We start from the raw sequence: 21090 nt of genomic DNA, 5'->3' as shown, positions 1-21090 counted from the left end.
GATTAAATTTAAATTTTGAATGAAACCAATACGATATTATTATAAGAAAACTGAAATAGATCGTATCAGCTCTGTTTTTCCCCCCCCCCCCCAAAAAAAATTAATCCAATCCAATTCGCAAACATCCCAACTAAAATAATTGGTCAATGACAAAATATAAACAATTGTTCTAAAGTCCGCAAAAAGAAATGGAAAAATTTAAAATGTAAGTGCGGAGAAGTTTCTTAATTAACTATGCCAACGATTGTAATTCTTTATAAATTGTGTTACCTAACATCAAATTGAATTGTTCTATAAAAAACCGCATGTCGTGAATTTGCCATTCTGGTAGAGTGTAAGTGTGCAATTGCTTCTAGGTTGTACCTGAAAAGACAACTTTCAATGAAATTGCTTCTTGCTTAAGTTTTGTTATACGGTCAAGGAAATTGCATCTTCTATATATTAAACAGCTGATCAAGGTGGATATTGCTCCAACATATATGAGCAAGACTTTAATCTGATACCTAATCAGCCACAGCATCAATTCGGTGAAACATTCGAGGTTAGTAACTGCTTTCACATTGATCTGCATCATTTATTCTTTTTTGGCCAAAGAAAAGGTGGGAAACAAAGAAAAGAAGAATGAAATAGTAAAGATCAAGCAGAGAAATTTCTTGTTTAATTGTTTTTAACAATGTTATTAAAACTGACCCGATCATTGACCCGGTCGAGGTACTGGGTCATTGGGTCACTGGTTCAACCAGTAAGTCACTGATTCAACCCGGTAATTTATTCTTTTTTGGCCAAAGAAAAGGTGGGAAACAAAGAAAAGAAGAATGAAATAGTAAAAGATCAAGTAGATAAATTCCTTTATTTAATTGTTTTTAACAATGTTATTAAAACCGACCAGTCATTGACCCGGTCGAGGTACTGGATTATTGGGTCACTGGTTCAACCCGGTAATTATATGTAATTTTATAATTTATATTAAATAATTATAAACATACTCAAATATCTAAAAAAATGATAAAAAATTCAAATATTTCAATATAAAAAATAATAAATTACATATTATTATCCAATAAAAGATCAAACAAAAATATAATGATCCTGATACGGGGCTTTAGGTTCAGAAAATGACTTTTTTAATTATAAATCAAATTGAAATTTTCTACATAGTGCATAATTGAGATAATATTAGTTTTGTAAGTGCATAGTGCATAGTGCATAGCCGGTCCGTTGCTTCAACCAAATCGGATATATGACCGATTTACCAATTTTCGGGTTGACCTGGCCTGGTCGGTCCGGATTTCTTAACGATGGTTTTTAAAGACTAAAGATTATTGATCATGATTGGCAGATTGCATCAATATTAAGGCTTAATTTGAAAGCTTGCAAATCCAGAAGGAGCTGGTATCTCCTTTTGGTTAACCACTAATTTGAACTTGTTATAAAGTTCTATTCTTTCAAGTTCTTTTGATCTTTTCATTTATTTTCTCTCTTTCTTCTTCTTTCCAGTTACTTTGTGGCTCACTTATTTTGATATTCAAGGGTATAGTAGTGGTAAAGAAAGATACAGAGTGCACTTGTTCCAATCCAACAAGCATGCTCTTTTTCTCTTGATAATTTCAAAAATTGAATATGTTTTATTTCTTTGTCCTTTATTTATACCTTGGTATGTTGTATTTCTTTGTCTCTTTTTTATTTCCGAAATTGAAGGGTGTAGCGGCAAAGAAAATGTCAGGCAAATCACATCAAAAAAAATATGATGTTTTTGTTAGCTTCAGGGTCAAGGACATCCGTGATGGTTTTCTCAGCCATTTGACTGATGCTTTTGGTCGAAAGCAAATAGATGCTTTGTAGATGATAAACTTGAAAGAGGAGCTGAAATATCATCACTTTTTGGAATAATCGAAACATCATTAATTTCAGTGATCATATTCTCCGAAGAATATGCTTCTTCACATTGGTGTCTGGATGAACTTGAGAAAATAGTTGAGTGCAGAGAAGAACGTGACCAGACTGTAATACCTGTTTTTTACAAAGTAGATCCCACAAATGTAAAGAAGAGTTATGGAAATGCGTTTGCTAAACATGAAGAAAAGTATAATTTGACAAAATTGCAAACATGGAGGGATGCTTTGAACAAATCTGTGCATTTATCTGGAATTAAGTCATCAGATTTCCGGTAAGTTTATTTTCTTATTTTCTTCCAACAGATGTTAAATATTTTTTTTCTGTTTAATGTGTGTTATAGATCTATGCATATTATCAATAGGTGTTTGCTTAAAAACAATTATTTAAAAATTGTTTTCACTAGAATTTACGCTTATTAGTTATTATTTCCACAAATATTAGTCAATGTCACATAACATTATCTTAATATTTGTTTAAATCAAAGCAAACTCTAAATTTGATTCTAAATTATAGCCCGTCCTATTACCTAACTTTGGTTAACTTAGCACCATTGAGAATTTCAAGAATGAAAAAGTAAAAATAAAAAAAGACCAATTATTAATTAATAATAATATAAAAATGGGAAAACAAATATTTGATCGTTTTTAAGAATTTCAAGTTACTATTCTTTACCTCTGTTGTGTTCTCTATAATGTTTCATCCCCTTATTTTCGATTCAACCTTTTATATGCATTAAATTATAGTATGTTCTATTGAGAGTGATTTAATTTTTATCTTCATTCTCTCTTAAACAATGACATATGCCATTCTTTTATTCTTTCTTTTTTTGTAGTCACATATGCCATTCTTAATTATACCCATGTAATACAATTAAGAGATATGATATTGTTATTACCAATTAATGTTACTATCAATGTCAATACGAACTTTCTTTCACCTTTAGATCGATTACGTGGATCCAACGGTTATATTTATTTTCACCTTTGTATGGTTATGATTCTCCATATTTAATAAATATAGGGAGAAGAAAGAAGGTTTCTAAAAAGTTAAATCGTAACGGTTGGATCAACATAATCAATCTAACAGGTAAAATAAAATGATAATGACATTAGTAGTAACATCAATTGGTAGTAACAATATCCTATCTCTACTCCAATTTTCGAATCATACAAATAATTGATTCATATATTTCAATATTTCTAAAAACATCCAACAAGATCTTTAGTTTTGGTACCTCCCCCCTCTTCAAACTTCAAAACAAAGTGAACTTACAGGAATTTCATTAAATTTATTGTATTTTCTCTTTCTCTTTGTTGTATAGGAATGATGCCGAGCTCCTTGATAAAATAATCAAAACCGTCAATCATAAATTAATGATGAGGTTGAATAAGCACCCAATTCAGTCAAAAGGACTTGTTGGAATTGGCACACCAATTGCACATTTAGAGTCATTGTTACGTCAAGATTCAAAAGACGTGCGTGTTATTGGAATTTGGGGTATCGACGGTATTGGCAAGACAACCATTGCACAAGAAGTATTGAACAAACTAAGGTCTGAGTATGAAGGTTGTTGTTTTCTGGAAAACGTAAGAAAAGAATCAGCAAGAGGTGGAATCAATTCCTTAAAAGAGAAACTCTTTTCTAGAATTTTAGCAGATGTAAAAATGAACACTACAAATGAATTGCCTGGTTATGTGATGATGAGGCTTGGTCGTATGAAGGTTCTCATTGTTCTAGATGATGTTGATGATCCAGATCAACTAGAAATGTTAGTTGGAGGTCATGACCAGTTTGGATCAGGTAGTAGAATCATTGTAACGACTAGAGATATGCAAGTGCTTGTGGCTTGCAAAGTTGACGATGATGACATATACAAGGTAGGAGCATTGAAGTTTGATGAAGCACTTAAGCTTTTCAACTTTCATGCCTTCAAACAAAATCATCTTGAAATGGAGTACTCTGAGCTATCAAAGGTGGTGGTCAATTATGCCAAAGGCATTCCATTAGTTCTTAGAGTTTTGGGTCGTCTTCTTTGTGGAAAAGATAAGGAAGAGTGGGAAAGTCAGCTTGGAAATATTAAAAAAATGGCAAATAAGAAAGTTTACGATTTACTGAAGCTAAGTTATGATGATCTACATCCCAAAGAGCGAAGGATATTTTTAGATCTTGCATGTTTCTTTAGTGGATTGAATTTGAAAGTGGGCTACATAAAACTTTTATTGAAAGATCATGAAAGTGATAATTCAGTGGTTGTTGGGTTAGAAAGCCTCAAAGACAAAGCTCTTATAATTATTTCTGAAGATAATGTCGTTTCTGTACATGATATTATACAAGAAATGGCTTGGGAGATTGTTTGTCACGGATCTAGTGAAGACCCAAAAAGCGGCAGTCATTTGGGGGATCGTAATGACGTTTGTGAAGTATTAAAATGTGATAAGGTAAAAGCATAAATTAAACATTAAATATTTTTTTATAACATTTCAATCTTTTATGGGAAATATGGCTTTTAACGGTGTTTAAAGTGTTTTTTCTACTTTGTGGCAGGGGACTATGGCCATTAGAAGCATAAGGGCGTCCTTTTCACCAGGCAGGAAGCTCATGTTGAGCCCTCACGTATTTGCTAAGATGAGCAAACTACAATTTTTGGATTTTGAATGCGCATATGATCCAGATTGCTTGTATCTTCTTCCTCCAGAGCTTCAATCTTTGCCAACTGAACTAAGATATCTTCGTTGGAAGAGTTATCCTCTGAAATCCTTGCCAGTGAAATTTTCTGTAGAAAAACTTCTTGTGTTGGACTTGACAGGGAGTAGAGTGGAAAAACTTTGGGATGGAGTACAGGTAAATATATGTGTTAATCTTTTATAATTTTCTCTAAACTCAAGGAATACTAAAGTAACAACTTTTGCACATGTGTGATGTCTTTCTTTGTTCTATTTTGTTACAGAATCTGGTGAATTTGAAAAAAGTTAACCTCTCTTGGTCGAGATCATTGAAGAAGCTGCCAGACTTATCAAAAGCCACAAATCTTGAAGTACTTTATATCCATCATTGTTTTATGTTGATTAGCGTGCACCTTTTCTCTCTAGACAAGCTTGAGAAATTGGATGCACGTGATTGCAGATCCCTTGTCAGACTTACAAGCGATACCCATTTAAGCTCCCTACACTCTCTCAGGCTTCACTTATGCCAAAATTTAAGGAAATTCTCAGTGACATCAGAGAATATAATGAAATTAGATTTACGAACCACGCTAATCAATGCTTTGCCTTCATCTTTTGGACATCAAAGCAAGCTTGAAATCTTAAACCTTGCATGTTGTGATTTTGAGAGCTTGCCTTCATCTATCAAAAATCTTACAAGACTGCGACATCTTTACATACAAAATTGTTGGAAGCTTCAGACTCTACTTGAGCATCCCCCTCCCTTGAAACTCTACTTGCCCAAGAATGCACAGCACCAGAGACTGTATTGTTCCCTTCAACAGCCACTGAACAATTCAATGAAAATAGGAGAAGGGTTGAGTTCTTGGATTGCTTGAAGTTGGATGAACAATCTCTCATGGCTATTGAGTTGAATGTGCAAATTAACGTGATGAATTTAGCACGACATTTATCCACTCCAGAACACGATGATGTTGAAAATTACGATGATCAAGCAACGTACGTGTACGTGTGTATCCAGACAGCAGAGTTCCAGAGTGGTTGGAGTATAAGACGACAAGACAACTGATGATGTAATTATTGATCTCTCTTCTGCTCCACACTCTCCTCCATTAGGCTTCATTTTCTGCTTCATCATCAGAGAGAACCAATCGTTTAAGTCATTGAAATTTAACATCCTTATCAGTGATGGTGAGGGTGAGGGTAACAACATGGGCAGTGTCGACATGTACACGTCTACGCAATTCAGCATCTTCACTCGCTCTGATCATGTGTGTGTGATGTACGACCAGCGCTGTTCTCACTACCTAAATAACAGGCCCAAAACACTGACAAGATTTAAAATCAAGGTTACAGCAAGCTCAGGAACAAGGAGGGTTGCGTTAAAGGGGTATGGGGTAAGCCCAATAAGCACATTGGCATAGCGCAATTTCATTCATCAAATGGAATTTGCGTAATTGTACTCTAAATACCTCAATGTCATATAACAAATAGAATTTGGCTGTTCTTAGTATCATCCGATGAACTTCCTTCTTCTGGTTTAAGGTGAAGTTTTTAATTTATAAGAAAGTTTATTATTCGATATCATTGAAACCCATTTGGTTATAATATTCAAGTTGTCAACATAGCTCTTATAATTTAAAGTCATAACACGGACATGTTAAGTGTTTAAACAAACAGATAAAAGCTACGATTACTCAAAAGGTACATGTATGTAAGTATGATCAAAACTACCATGCAAGATACTACTATGCTGGCACCGATTCTCAAATTCTTCTTTTTAATGTGGATTATTTTTTCTTCTTAACTACCATATGCTTTGCATTTATATCTGCACCGTCACAGGAGCGCATTATACCTATCGCTGGTTATAAAATTTGCACGCAAGTTTGGCTATTAGTATCTTTGCTAACTGATGCTCTCACACTTGCATTCTATTTACATGTATGTGAAAGTTGTAGGAGATCAATTGATCAAAACACATCTCCAATGGATTTTAGCCCATCCAGTTGCCTAGTGTTGTGTGAACTCAAATTAATAAAATTCTGTGATCAATGAAATACAATATTTGGGCAGTATTCCACACCATGAAATCAAGACAGTTGCATATGATTAAGTTCTATGAGAAAATTATTTGTCCAGGAAAGATGTTCTGTTTTCAACAACTAGAATTCACTTACCAAACCCTCACAACGTATTCAGAGGACTAGTATCACTGTTTTTGTACCCTGCCACAGTGAACATTTGTTTCTTTAATTTCCATTTCTCATTAAGGTTATAGTGAAATGCCATATTTGTCACATTATGGTGCAGCATTCCAATCTTAAACCAGAATCTTGTCAAAAAAATCTTCTCTAAACCAAGACACATGATACTCCATCTCATTAGTCTTTGATCCTATAATTCTTTTTTCATGCTTATGATGCTATGGAAGCAAAAAGAAAACTCCCAAGTCCAAACTACTTTTCTTATGCTGCCAGTTTCTTTCCAGGGAAAATGAAATCAAACAGCATTAGTTGTTTGGATTTAGAATTTTAAGTGTAGTAATAACCCAACAGTTTTAAAAAACAAGGCAGGTGTAAATTCTGGCTTGTGGAAGGATAGTTTCGGAAGCCAGGCATATTAGAAACATTCTATATTTTGAGCAGAATGACAGATATGCAACCATTTAACAATAAGGCAACACATGTTGATTTAATTTCTCTCTTGTAAGTGACCTCTACTAGTAACTAAACAACCAAAGCTCAATATATCATTCAATAAAGGGATAAAAAAAGCAAAGGTAATACAATACATAACACTGTTGGAATATCATTACATGGAACGAATATATGCCATGATAGGAGAAGAGTACAAACAAAGAAGTTTTACTAAGGTAGAAGTCGTAACTTTTACATTCAAACAATAGATTTTTAAATTACAAAACTTGTAACTCTACAATAAAGACACTTAACACCACAATAAACTTACATAATTTCAGAAACTTAAAAACATAAAACTGACATTTAACGTTTGCTGAATTAAACTCATTAAAAATTAAACTGACACATAACTCCACATTTAATGTTTATTCAACAAAACTCCCCCGTAAACTTAAATGCTTCTGCCATCCTTCATGCCGATCAATTTCTTGCAGTTGTCAAGAAGTGCCGTCGGTAGCGGTTTCGTGAAGATATCCGCGACCTGGTCCCGACTTGCCACGTGTACTAATTCTACATTTCCTTCCTTCACATGATCTCGGATGAAGTGAAACCGAACGTCGATGTGATTGCTTCTCTCATGATTGACTGGGTTCTTTGCCAACTCAATTGCCGATTTATTATCAACTCGTATCACAGTCGCACTGAGTTGTTGTTGCTCCAACTTGCCCAACAAATTTCTGAGCCATATTGCATGACATACACACCAAGACACTGCCACATATTCAGCTTCACATGTTGAGAGCGTCACGATTGGTTGCTTCTTTGAAAGCCAAGTAAATGCCGTGTCACCCATAAAGAACACATATCCTGAAGTGCTTTTTCGATCGTCTAAGTCTCCACACCAATCGCAAATAACCCGAGTGACACTGTTCCTTGGATATACCGTAGGATTCGCTTCAACGCCTTCCAATGTGAATAAACTGGCTCTTCCATGAATCGACTTACAATGCCAACACTTAACAAAAGGTCTGGCCTTGTGCATGTGAGATAGCGAAGGCTTCCCACCAAACTTCGATATTTGCTTGCGTCGACTCGTTCTCCTCCATCGAACTTCGAGAATTTTGCACCCGGTTCCATTGGTGTTGAAACTGGGTTGCAATCTGCCATCTTGTACTTCTTCAAAATTTCCTTTGCATATACCTCCTGTGACACAAAAATACCCGTCTCTCCTTGTCTTACATCCAGACCAAGGAAGAACTTCATCAAACCCAGATCTGTCATCTCGAATTCCCGTGTCATTGTGCTCTTAAACTCTTGTATCATCTCATCATTGTTCCCCATAAAAATAAGGTCATCAACATAAAGAGAAACAAATAACAAATTACCTCCACTCTTCTTCACATAAAAGGGCATGTTCGTAGGGACATTGCTCGAACCCGTTCTCCTTGAAGTATGTATCAATACGAGTATTCCATGCCCGCGGTGCTTGCTTTAACCCGTAAAGCGCCTTCTTCAATTTCAGCACCTTCTTTTCTTCTCCGATTTTCATGTACCCAGGTGGTTGTTCGATGTAGACTTCTTCTTCGAGCACACCATTCAAGAATGCCGACTTGACATCCATTTGAAATATCGGCCATTTGAATTGAGCCGCTTGAGAAATGAGCAATCGGATTGTCTCCATTCTAGCAACGGGAGCAAACACCTCGTCATAGTCGATTCCCGCCTTCTGCTTGTATCCCTTTGCAACAAGTCGTGCCTTGTACCGTTCTATCTCACCTTGAACATTCATCTTTCTCTTGAACACCCACTTCACACCAATGGGCTGACTTCCTTTCGGCAATTCCGCTAACTCCCATGTGTTGTTGCGTTCAATTGCTTTAATCTCCTCGTCCATGGCAGTTTGCCACTTCTTGTCTCGCATTGCCTCTCCAAAGCTTATATTCTCAGAATCTGACAAAAGACATACAAGGTGTACCTCATTTGTCGAATCATACAGATCTTGCAAACTTCTCATTCTGGGTTGTCGCGGTTCATCTTCATCATTAGTAGTTTCAGAATTTATCGGTATGGTTGTTGGTGTAACAATTGATGATTCTCCAACTTCAATGATAACCTCCGTTGAGTTATTCCAATCCCAACCGCTTGCTTCATTAACTCGAACATCACGACTCACCACAACCTTCTTGCTTATCGGGTCGAGTAACTTGTATGCTTTTGTTTTCTCATCATACCCAATAAAAATATACCTTTTGCTTTTGTCTTCAAGCTTCGTTCTTCGCTGATCTGGCACGTGTGCATAGGCCACACTACCAAATACTTTGAGACGACAGACTGTCGGTTTTTGTCCGCTCCATGCCTCTTGCGGGGTTTGATCATCCAACTTCGCATGTGGACACCGATTTTGCACATAGATGGCACATTGCACAGCTTCCGCCCAAAATTCCTTCGGCATCTTCTTGCTCTTGAGCATTGATCGAACCATGTCAAGAATGGTCCTGTTCTTCCTCTCGGCCACACCGTTTTGTTGCATAGAGTACGGTGCGGTTAGAAACCGCCTTATGCCTTGCTCCTCACAATACTCCATGAAAACTGTTGAAGTATACTCTCCACCTCTATCAGATCGTATGGATTTGATGTGTCTACCGGTTGTCTTTTCCACCATCACTTTGAACTTTTTGAACACCTCGAACGCCTCGGATTTTTCTTTCAAAAAATAAACCCAAGTTTTTCGTGAGAAATCATCAATAAAGGAAATAAAATACCTCTTACCGCTAAAAGATTCAGGGGTGATTGGTCCACATGTCAGTATGAATCAACTCAAGAGGTTGCTTAGCCCGATATTCTGCTTTCTTTTAAAGCGAAGTTCTCGCATGCTTGCCAAGCACACACTCTTCACAAAACTTTCCCTCGTAGTCCATGTCTGGTAGCCCGTGCACCATATTCTTCTTTGCTAACTCGTTTAGACCACCATGATGTAGGTGACCAAAACGGAGATGCCACAGCGACGCCTTGTCTTCTACGTCTACCTGCAAACATTTTCTCGCACGCTTTTCAAATTCAGCTTGTACATGCGATTTCTCCCCATTTCAACTCGAGCGACCGAACGCCTTTGCTTATCTTTCAAGTGTAAAATTCGGCCTTGCATAAGTACCGAATAACCTTTCTCCATGAGTTGCCCCATACTCAAGATGCTGCTATTGAGGTCTGGTACGTAATACACATCTTGGATTGATCCAATTAAGCCATCCTTTTGTAAGTAAAAAATCGTACATTGGCCTTTGACCTCAACCTTCGACGCATCTCCAAACGACACATGTCCAGTTTCCACCTTTCGCATCTCTCTGAATCGGTGCTCGTGCCCGGACATATGGTTGCTTGCACCCGTGTCGAGGTACCACACTGTGTCATTGTCGGTGTTGCCTTCATTGTGTGTCATCATGAGAAGACCTTCTTTCGCCTCATCTTCCGTGGCTAGGTTGGTTGTCTCTTCCACCTTTTTCTCGAATCGACATTCTTTCGCGAAATGCCCCACCTCGCCACAATTGTAACACTTATCAGAGTTACAATCCTTTGCATAGTGACCATATTTGCCACACTTGTAGCACTCGATGTTGGAATAATTTGACCGACCGCCTCTCCCACGACCGCGCCCTCTTCCACGCCAATTCTGTTGGTTTGATTGCCCCTTCTCCTCATAATACCCTTCTTGACCGCGACCTCTACCACCGCGACCATTTCCTCGACCTCCACGGGCACGCCCTCTACCTCTAAAGTTTTGAGAATAGAGTGCCTTTTCATCTTTGATTGCTGCCTTGGTTTGAAGTGCTTGCTCGAGTGTCTCCTCCTCCTTCTTCTTCTTGCGTTGTTCGTGTGCCTCGAGAGAACCAGCGAGCTCGTCGACCGTGAGCGTTGCTAGGTCCTTTGACTCTTCTATGGCACATACGACATTCTCGAAGTTGTCGGTTAATGACCTCAAAATCTTCTCCACAACTCGCGCATCGGTTAATGCTTCTCTGTTTCGGTTGAGTTGGTTCACCACGCTTTGAACACGCGTGATGTAGTCAGAGACACCTTTCGACTCCTTCATCTTCATGCCTTCCAACTCGCCGCGAAGAGTTTGAAGGCGGACTTGTTTAACTCGATCTGCTCCTTTGTACACCTTTGCCAAAATGTCCCACGCTTCTTTTGAAGTTGTCGCACTCGCAATCTTCTCAAAGCCCGACTCGTCAACAGCTCGAAACAACATGTACAAAGCTGCCTTATTTTTCGATCGCGTCTCTTTCAACGCCTTGTTTTGAGCCGCCGTATACCCTGCGGTAGTTTCCGGTTCTTCGAAACCTTCTTGGACGACCTCCCAACCGTCTTGAGACCCGAGAAGAGCTTTCATTTGGATGCTCCAATTCTCGTAGTTCGCCTTCGTAAGTCGGGGTAGCGGTGCATTACCGGTCATACTCTCCATTGGCTTTGATACCAATTTGATAGGAGAAGAGTAAAAACAAAGAAGTTTTACTAAGGTAGAAGTCGTAACTTTTACATTCAAACAATAGATTTTTAAATTACAAAACTTATAACTCTACAATAAAGATACTTAACACCACAATAAACTTACATAACTTCAGAAACTTAAAAACATAAAACTGACATTTAACGTTTGCTGAATTAAACTCATTAAAAATTAAACTGACACATAACTCCATATTTAATGTTTATTCAACATGCCACGGGATAGGAAGAGAAATCATCGGAGCGTTCTTGTATTGAGAATGATCAAATCATTTGACCGCCCTACACAATAACTGTCTTCTTCAACTTGAAGAGTCACCAAAAAGTAAAATACAACATTTACAATAGTTGGACTGCATATATCCCACAAGTCCACCAAAAAGTCCAAATAGGCATACTCATGTTTCAAGTGATTCCTGAAAAAGCTGTTGATGATCCGTGTCAGACACAGAAGGCTGAAAATTGTCTACTGCTTATCTACTTTGTGCGTTAGAAAAAATAAGCTTGTTAACATTATGATTGGCCATGCCCCGGCGGTCATAATGTAATATATGCATACAAGTTGAACATTTATTTTATATAACCATAACATTAGTGAGCTTCATGAAGCTACTTGAAGTAGGTAATCTGACCAATTATTCGCAGGACACAACCACAATTATATACAGTTTTATGGATGCTTAAGCCTCTCACTTAATTAATCTGATTAAGCACAATTAAATCTTCGATCACTAATGCCACTCCAAATTGATTGAACTAAATACTCCTACTTATTTGCTTGATTAATATTTAATCCAATCCTTTGTATTAAGCCTCTTGATATGCGTCTAACATATGGAGATTTCTAAGTAAAAGAAGCAAGGAATTAATCATAAATGTGTGAAAATAAGCTCATAAATGCAAGAAATATTGATTATTCCTTCTCAATCATTCTCTCACTCAATTAATGCATTTTGATAGCAGGAAACACCAAAAAGAAGTGAAAGAGAGAAGTTAAAATGGCGCGATTCGCGCGGATTTGGTGCTGATCGTGCAGGCGTCATGAATTCAGTCCTTGATTTGTGGAGTTTGATTAAAAGTGAAATCTAATCAAATTAATGAGAGGATTATGACCTGATTGATTAGTGGAATTATGAGAAAAATGGAAATTTAATCAGAATTAATTCAAGGATGATGACCTGATTGAGTAGCTGGCTATATAAAGGAAGCAGAAACTCTAAAACAACATCATCTTTAGCTGGAGAGAATTCTTGGAGGCTCGTGTTGAAGATCCTTCATCTTCTTCTTCTTTTTTCTTTATTGCTTTTGTGAATTTTTTTTATTTTAAATTGTCAGACATGAATATGTCTGGCTAGTTTTTTATATTGTGGTAAGGGTCACAACCCTTGATGTGAACCCCTTGTATTTTGGTTAAGTTTATGATTAATTATTCAATTGAGTTTATTTTACTCTGTTCTTCATCCCATAATTCTTTTAGAATTCGCGACTCTATTAGGATTGCGAGGGTTAGGATTCACAATAGGGATATTGGGATTCTAATTCCTGACAAAGGGTAAGATAATTGTTCATGTATGCACTAGGGATAGGCTACATGAACTGCAAATGTGGAAAATTCACTGGGCTTAAGGATTAACTTGAAAAAGGATTTCTAAGGGATTAGGATTCTAATAGGGTTAATAAGGTTAAGATCACTAAGGGATTAGGGCTTAACTCATTAATTATAGATGGTGAATTATTTGGTTAATTGGGTAATTAAATATAAATATTAATCAATATTACAAGGTGGGGATCGGAAAGGTGTTGGCGTCCTTAACTGCAATAGTTTTTCTTTTAATATTTTTCTCAAATCTCAATCTTTGTTTTTTTAATTTCTTCAAATTTCTCTCTGAATTATTCACGAAATATTGAATAGTTCACAATTGTCACGATACTATTTATTCAAAAACCTCTTTTGTTCATCCAATAAGAAAGGAATAGTTAAATTTAAATCTGGTGCCTCAATCCTCGTGGGACGATATCTTACTCACTTTTATTACTTGGTACGATCGGTGCACTTGCCGATTTTACGTAACAAGTTTTTGGCGCCGTTGCCGGGGATTGACTACGCCTAATTTATTTTTAACTTTTGAATTTCTTTATTGGATTTTGTTTTGTTACTGACCTTTTGCTTAGTTTATGCGAGGTAAAGTACATCGGGATTCTTTACAGTTCGATCCAGAAATAGAGAAAACTGCAAAGAAAAATCGGAAACAAGCCAAGCAAAGAAAGCAAGAGGAGTCCTCAAGTTCCAAGCCACAAATAACACCCGTGATGGCTGCCAATAATGGAGATCAACCTCCTCCTCCAGCGGTGTTGATGGAGTCAATTTTGGCTCCTATGTTCACAAGGCCGAACTCAAGTGTTGTCCGGCCACAGATAGATGCCAACAATTTTGACATCAATCCGTCGCTGATCAACTTGGTAGAGAAGAGCCCATTCGGTGGAGAGGATTACGAAGATCCTCATGACTTCATGGACAGATTTCTGAGAATCTGTGACACCACGAAGCATCATGGAGTGTCTGATGATGCAATCAGACTCAGGTTGTTTCCTTTTGCTGTGACCGAAAAATCCCTCAGATGGCTAACTCGACAAGCTCCCAACAGTATCCGAACATGGGAGGACTTAGCAGCTAAGTTCTTTGCTGAACATTTTTCTCGGGAAAAATACAACAAGTTGGTGAACGAAATCACTAACTTCATTCAGCAACCAGGAGAGACACTCTGTGATGCTTGGACGAGATTCCAGGAGTTGATCAGAAAATGCCCACAATATGACTTTCCAGACGAGAAGAAGGTCAGAGTCTTTTACAACAGGATGACACCGGATACCAGGATGATTGTCAACAGTGCAGCCGGTGGAACCATCGGAAAGAAGACAACAGAGGAAACCCTGGAGCTCATTGATTATTTGGCACGGAATGATAATGCGTCAACTACAGTTCCTCTAGTTCAAACAGCTCAGCCCAATAGGGGAATTTTACAACTAGGGAACACTGACGCCTCATTAGCTGAACAAAGGATGATTTCGCAGCAGCTGGCCAGTCTGAATGCCAAGCTCGACAAGATGCAGCTCTCAACAGCCAAGGTAGATGTATTCGACTGTGAGTATTGTAAGGAGCCGCATGATACTAATGAGTGCCCTACACTCAATAGCGCTGAACCGTTCCAGGTCAATGGAATTTGGTATGATCCACGGCCTCCACAGAACACTCAAAGTTACCAGAGAAATCAGAATGGAGGCCAAGGGAACAACTTCCAAAGGAGGAATCAAGGGAGCGGCTTGGATTATAAATCCAACAACTATCTGCAACCTCCTCCGCTGCAACAAAAAGAGCCATCCGAATTGGAGAAAGCAATGATACAGCTGGCCAAAACCACCAATGATCACATAATGGAGACCAGAGCCCACCACAAGAACCAGGATGCTTCCATTCGAAACTTGGAGAGTCAAATAGGCCAGTTGTCTAGAAGGTTGGCTGAAAGGTCTCAAGGAAAATTCCCAAGTGATACAATTGTGAATCCAAAGGAAGAATGCAAGTCCATTGTGACAAGGAGTGGAATTGTGATCACTCCTCAAGAAAAGCCGAAATCAGTTCAACCAAAGAAAGTCGATGAGCCAACACCTGAGCTGGAGCATGAGGAAGGAGAACCTGCAAGGCAAGACAAAGAAGAAGCAAAGGAGAAAGCTGTTGAAGCTCCAAAGAAACTGATGGATTATTCTCGTTTTGAGAAACCTCCATATCCTATGAAGCTCAAGCAGCAAGCACAGAAACAACAGTATGCCAGGTTTTTAGAAATGTTTAAAAAATTGCATATTAATATTCCATTTGCTGAAGCTCTTGCTAGCATGCCTAACTATGCTAAATTCATGAAAGATTTATTGTCTAGAAAGCATAAGTTGCAGGATTGTGAGACAGTAGCACTTACTGAAGAGTGCAGTGCCATCATTCAGAAGAAGTTCCCACCAAAGCTTCAAGATCCGGGAAGTTTCAACATTCCAATTGCGGTAGGCAATACTAATGTTGGTCGGGCACTATATGATCTTGGAGCAAGCATCAACTTGATGCCGCTGTCAATATGCAAAAAATTGGGAATTTCTGAACTGAAGTCAACCATGGTCTCTTTACAATTAGCTGACCGTTCAACAAGGAGACCCAATGGGATACTAGAGGATGTCCTTGTCAAAGTTGACAAATTTATCTTCCCTGCTGATTTCATTGTGTTGGATATGGAAGAAGAAACTGAAATACCTCTTCTGCTTGGAAGGCCATTCTTGGCCACAGCTCGGGCTTTGATTGATGTTGAACAAGGAAAGCTCGAGTTACGAATGAACGATGAGACAATCACAATCAACGTGTTTAAAGCTATGAAGAACTCATCTGACCCCAGTGATTGCTTCAGACTTGATGTGATTGATGAAGCAGTGAAAGAGGTGGTTATGGAAGAGAAAAGTGAGCTTCAAGAGCTTGAAGAAGAGTTGAAGGCTCTAGATGAAGCTACTCCACAAGAAGAGTTAGAAGTTGTTTTTGAGATGCTAGAAAAGAAGGAACATGATCTAATTACAGTAGCACCAAAAGCAGAATTGAAGGAGTTACCTGAAACTCTGAAATATGCTTTCTTTGGAGATGAAGATCAATACCCTGTCATTATCAATAAAGACTTGTCTAAAGTTGAGGAAGGGAGTAAGAAGGAAGTCCATCGGCGACATGAAGAAAGCAAGCCAAAGGTTAAGATGGAAAAGCACAAGAGTAAGGAGAAAATTGTGAAAACCAAGCCTAAAAGTTCTGAGAAACTTCTTCCTCAACCACATACATATGATCCCGGAAAGACACAACATTGGATCAAGAAGACTAGGTCATCATTGGTAGCATGCTTCCAACCACCATAAATCACAAGGGGTACGTCAGGCTCGTGACGTTAAACAAGCGCTAATTGGGAGGCAACCCAATAGTTGTTTTTTATTTTATTTTATTTTATTTGCTTAGGTTAGTTTAATTTTTAAATAAGTCAAGTAAGTGGTGAATTAGTGACCATGTGGAAAAATTTTAATCTGGGAATTGGCGCCGTCAGCGCCAATTTGGCGCTAGTAGTGTCAGACAGCCAAAAGAGGCAGTGAAAACCATGCTGAGAGCGCCAGAAAGAAAAAAAATGGCAGTAGGTTCCACGCTCACAGCGTGAAACCCACGACGTGAGCGCCAACTCACTTCACCAAGATACTTACTTTGACTTTTATTTTGCTGTTTTTAGATTATGGTTTGATTATGTCTCCCTTTTATACATTTCGCTTTGATGATTATTCTGTGTTTACTGTTTAACAAGTGTATGTGCGTGTGTTCCACCTGGCAGAATTAGCCCTTCGACTAGTATAGTTTGTTGCTGAGGACAGCAACGTTCTAAATCTGGGAATTGTCGCATACTGTATGCGAGACGTGAGACTTGCTAAATACTGCGGAACTACACCACGGAAAAAGCGTCTAAACAGAAATTTTTCTGAAAAAGGGGAGATATTTTAACCTTCAAATTTTTTTTTATTTGCTGTTTTTAGTTAGATTCAATTTTTAAAGAAAAAGAGAAAATTTTTAGAGAATTCCTAAACAAGCAGTTCCAGCATGTTCTAAGCTTACTCAGTAAATAATTAGATTGAGTTAGATGAAGCATGATATCTGTGAGCAATTAATTGTTTTAATCTGCGAATGATGACTGCTCATTTTTATAACTGTTTTGGTGAAATTTTTGATAATGCTTGATGTGAAACTTTGAATTGCGATTCTAGTTGAATTATAACTGTGAGGATTTGAGCCTAAACAAAAATTTTTCTTTTTGAGAGGCCTCACTGTAGTAGTTTCTAGAACTTGAACTGTTTCTCTGGCTTGCATGCATTACTGAAATGATAAAGGCATTTTTATTCTTGTTAACTTAGAGCCAAATAGCCTACCCATAAGAATTTCCATTGTTAAGCCCCTTTGAGCCTTAAACCAGTTCATTCAAACCTGATGAAAATTACTTAATCCTGTTCCTCTTGACACACTTTGAGAGATTGAATGCTAATCAAAGAAGAAAAGTCAAATTACTTCTCAAAAGGAAAAGTTAAGTAGCTGAACAAGGAAAAGAAGAAAAATTACAGCTCAAAAGAGAAAAGAAAGAAAACATCTGCAAACAAGGAAAGAAAAAGGTAGTGAAGAAAGGGAAAGAATCCCAAGTTTGTAAAATGAGGCAAAGCCTAGAAGAGAAGGAAGTATTGTTAAAATCAGTATTTCAATCTCTCCATTCAGCTTCTGACCAAAAGATTCTCACCCCCAAACCAGGCCAAGTTACAACCTATCAAAGACCTTTTGATCAGTCTATGCATGTCAAATGGATTCCTCATTCTTAGGAATTGAGAATAAGTTCAAGCCTATGGAATTCCTACTACACTGATGGATAAGTGTGAAACCCTTAAACACTGAGTGTGATGAGAGTACATTTAAACTGATGAGGAATATTCAAGATGGAGTCTAAATTCTTGATATAACTGAAAAACATTGTTGAAAATTTTAAACAGAGAGTTATACATGCATAGCAGTCTGAATTCTTAAGATGTTGTGTTCCATGTTTTCACTGAATTATTCTTTGCTGATAACTTGAATCTATTACATTGCTGAGGACAACAAAGTTCAAATCTGGGAATTGTTTGATATGCGTCTAACATATGGAGATTTCTAAGCAAAAGAAGCAAGGAATTAATCATAAATGTGTGAAAATAAGCTCATAAATGCAAGAAATATTGATTATTCCTTCTCAATCATTCTCTCACTCAATTTATGCATTTTGATAGCAGGAAACACCAAAAAGAAGTGAAAGAGAGAAGTTAAAATGGCGCGATCCGCGCGGATTTGGTGCTGATCGCGCAGGCGTCATGAATGCAGTCCTTGATTTGTGAAGTTTGATTAAAAGTGAAATCTAATCAAATTAATGAGAGGATTATGACCTGATTGATTGGTGGAATTATGAGAAAAATGGAAATTTAATCAGAATTAATTCAAGGATTATGACCTGATTGAGTAACTGGCTATATAAAGGAAGCAGAAACTCTAAAACAACATCATCTTTAGCTGGAGAGAATTCTTGGAGGCTCATGTTGAAGATCCTTCATCTTCTCCTTCTTTTTTCTTTATTGCTTTTATGAATTCTTTTTATTTTAAATTGTCAGACATGAATATGTCTGGCTAGTTTTTTATATTGTGGTAAGGGTCACAACCCTTGATGTGAACCCCTTGTATTTTGGTTAAGTTTATGATTAATTATTCAATTGAATTTATTTTACTCTGTTCTTCATCCCATAATCCTTTTAGAATTCGCGACTCTATTAGGATTGCGAGGGTTAGGATTCACAATAGGGATATTGGGATTCTAATTCTTGACAAAGGGTAAGATAACTGTTCATGTATGCACTAGGGATAGGCTACATGAACTGCAAATGTGGAAAATTCACTGGGCTTAAGGATTAACTTGAAAAGGGATTTCTAAGGGATTAGGATTCTAATAGGGTTAATAAGGTTAAGATCACTAAGGGATTAAGGCTTAACTCATTAATTATAGATGGTGAATTATTTGGTCAATTGGGTAATTAAATATAAATATTAATCAATATACAAGGTGGGGATCGGAAAGGTGTTGGCGTCCTTTACTGCAATAGTTTTTCTTTTAATATTTTTCTCAAATCTCAATCTTTGTTTTTTTAATTTCTTCAAATTTCTCTCTGAATTATTCACGAAATATTGAATAGTTCACAATTGTCACGATACTATTTATTCAAAAATCTCTTTTGTTCATCCAATAAGAAAGGAATAGTTAAATTTAAATCTGGTGCCTCAATCCTCGTGGGACGATATCTTACTCAATTTTATTACTTGGTACGATCGGTGCACTTGCCGATTTTACGCAACACCTCTCAATTAATCTGAATTGTGTAACAGCCCCAAACCCTGTAGCATGATATTGTCCGCTTTGCCCCGCGCACAAGCACCGTCGAGCTCACGGTTTTGTTTCTTGGGACACCCCACAAAAGGCCTCACACTAGAAGAGGTATCAACACCCTTATAAGGCATGCTTCGTCTCTCCAACCGATGTGGGACATTACATTCTCCCCCACTGGGAATACAGCGTCCCCGCTGTACACACCGGTCCAGGGCCAGGCTCCGATACCAAATGTAACAGCCCCAAACCCTGTAGCATGATATTGTCCGCTTTGCCCCGCGCACAAGCACCGTCGAGCTCACGATTTTATTTCTTGGGACACCCCACAAAAGGCCTCACACTAGAAGAGGTATCCACACCCTTATAAGGCATGCTTCGTTCCTCTCTCCAACCGATGTGGGACATTACAAATTGTATAAGATTAAATAGTTAATATTATACCATTAGACATATTACAAATCAGGGTTATTATAGGGTTGGCGGTTTAGAGGATGAAGATGAACGAAAAATGATGAAGTGTTTTGGCTTAATGAAACTAATTAGACTTTCTGATCTTGAGTTGACAAAGTCAACAATGTACACTTGGGTTATTACTCTTAAGCCCTTCTTATTAATTCACTAATAACTAGCCATGATTTAACATTTTAAATATGTGATTTACACATAAACTTCATAAATTAATCTCTCACTAATTTATATCAAAGTTTTAGATAACTTTTGCCATGTTGCATTTTTTAATTCTCTCTTTTAAAACATGACATAATTCCTAAATTACTCATTATACAGGTTTGAGTTATTATACCACTAAACAAGCATATACATCTCCATCAAAAATATATTACAAGTCCCAAAACATAAGAATCCTACACTTTGTTTATGAGCTAAATTTTAAAAATGTTTCTAATGGTGGTTTCAATACTTTTTACTCATTATATACAACTCCTTAATATTTCTTCTAAAGAGATTCATGTCCATTTCAAGTCATGAATTATCACATCACCATTCATCAAACCCTAAACTAAACATGTATCTACAAGAAACTCCAAGGAAAGTCTGGTTTTCTTACCTCAAACTCCACACAATGATGCTAGGAGTAGTTTCCAAGCTTCAAGAGACCAAGATCTTCTCCAACACCAAATCCTCCCAAAATGGTGCCAACTTTAGACGAAGATTTCTCTCAACACAAAGCTTTTCTAAGGAAACCAAGAGGTGGGTTTTACTCCTTGATGGATTCTAAGAAACTTCCATGTTGGTTTCTAAGAGTTTTGATGGCTAGTTCAAGAGTTGATATTTTGAGCTTAAAGAACAATAATGGTTTGGCCAAGAAGTTGGAGCACGAGGAAGAAGATGAGTTTAATGAAACTTAATCATGTTGAAGTGAGTTTGAAG

General features: G+C 37.4%; 1 non-coding gene and 1 pseudogene across 1 annotated transcript; one reads left to right on the top strand and one right to left on the bottom strand.

The window, feature by feature from the left end:
• Positions 1-1716: 1716 nt before the first annotated feature.
• Positions 1717-5983, top strand: LOC133309398 (disease resistance protein RPV1-like; annotated as a pseudogene).
• An 8433-nt stretch (positions 5984-14416) lies between these two features.
• LOC133309403 (small nucleolar RNA R71) lies at positions 14417-14523 on the bottom strand. Its single transcript, XR_009751323.1, has one exon. It is a non-coding gene; the product is annotated as a small nucleolar RNA R71 (small nucleolar RNA).
• Positions 14524-21090: the final 6567 nt, after the last annotated feature.

Source organism: Gastrolobium bilobum, unplaced genomic scaffold (genome assembly GCF_033153095.1).
Source record: "Gastrolobium bilobum isolate Gb01-03AN ecotype WA unplaced genomic scaffold, APGP_CSIRO_Gbil_v1 utg61359, whole genome shotgun sequence".
Taxonomy (NCBI): Eukaryota; Viridiplantae; Streptophyta; class Magnoliopsida; order Fabales; family Fabaceae; genus Gastrolobium; species Gastrolobium bilobum.
The sequence above is the reverse complement of the archived record's forward strand: the minus strand, read 5'-3'. Positions and strand labels throughout refer to the sequence as shown.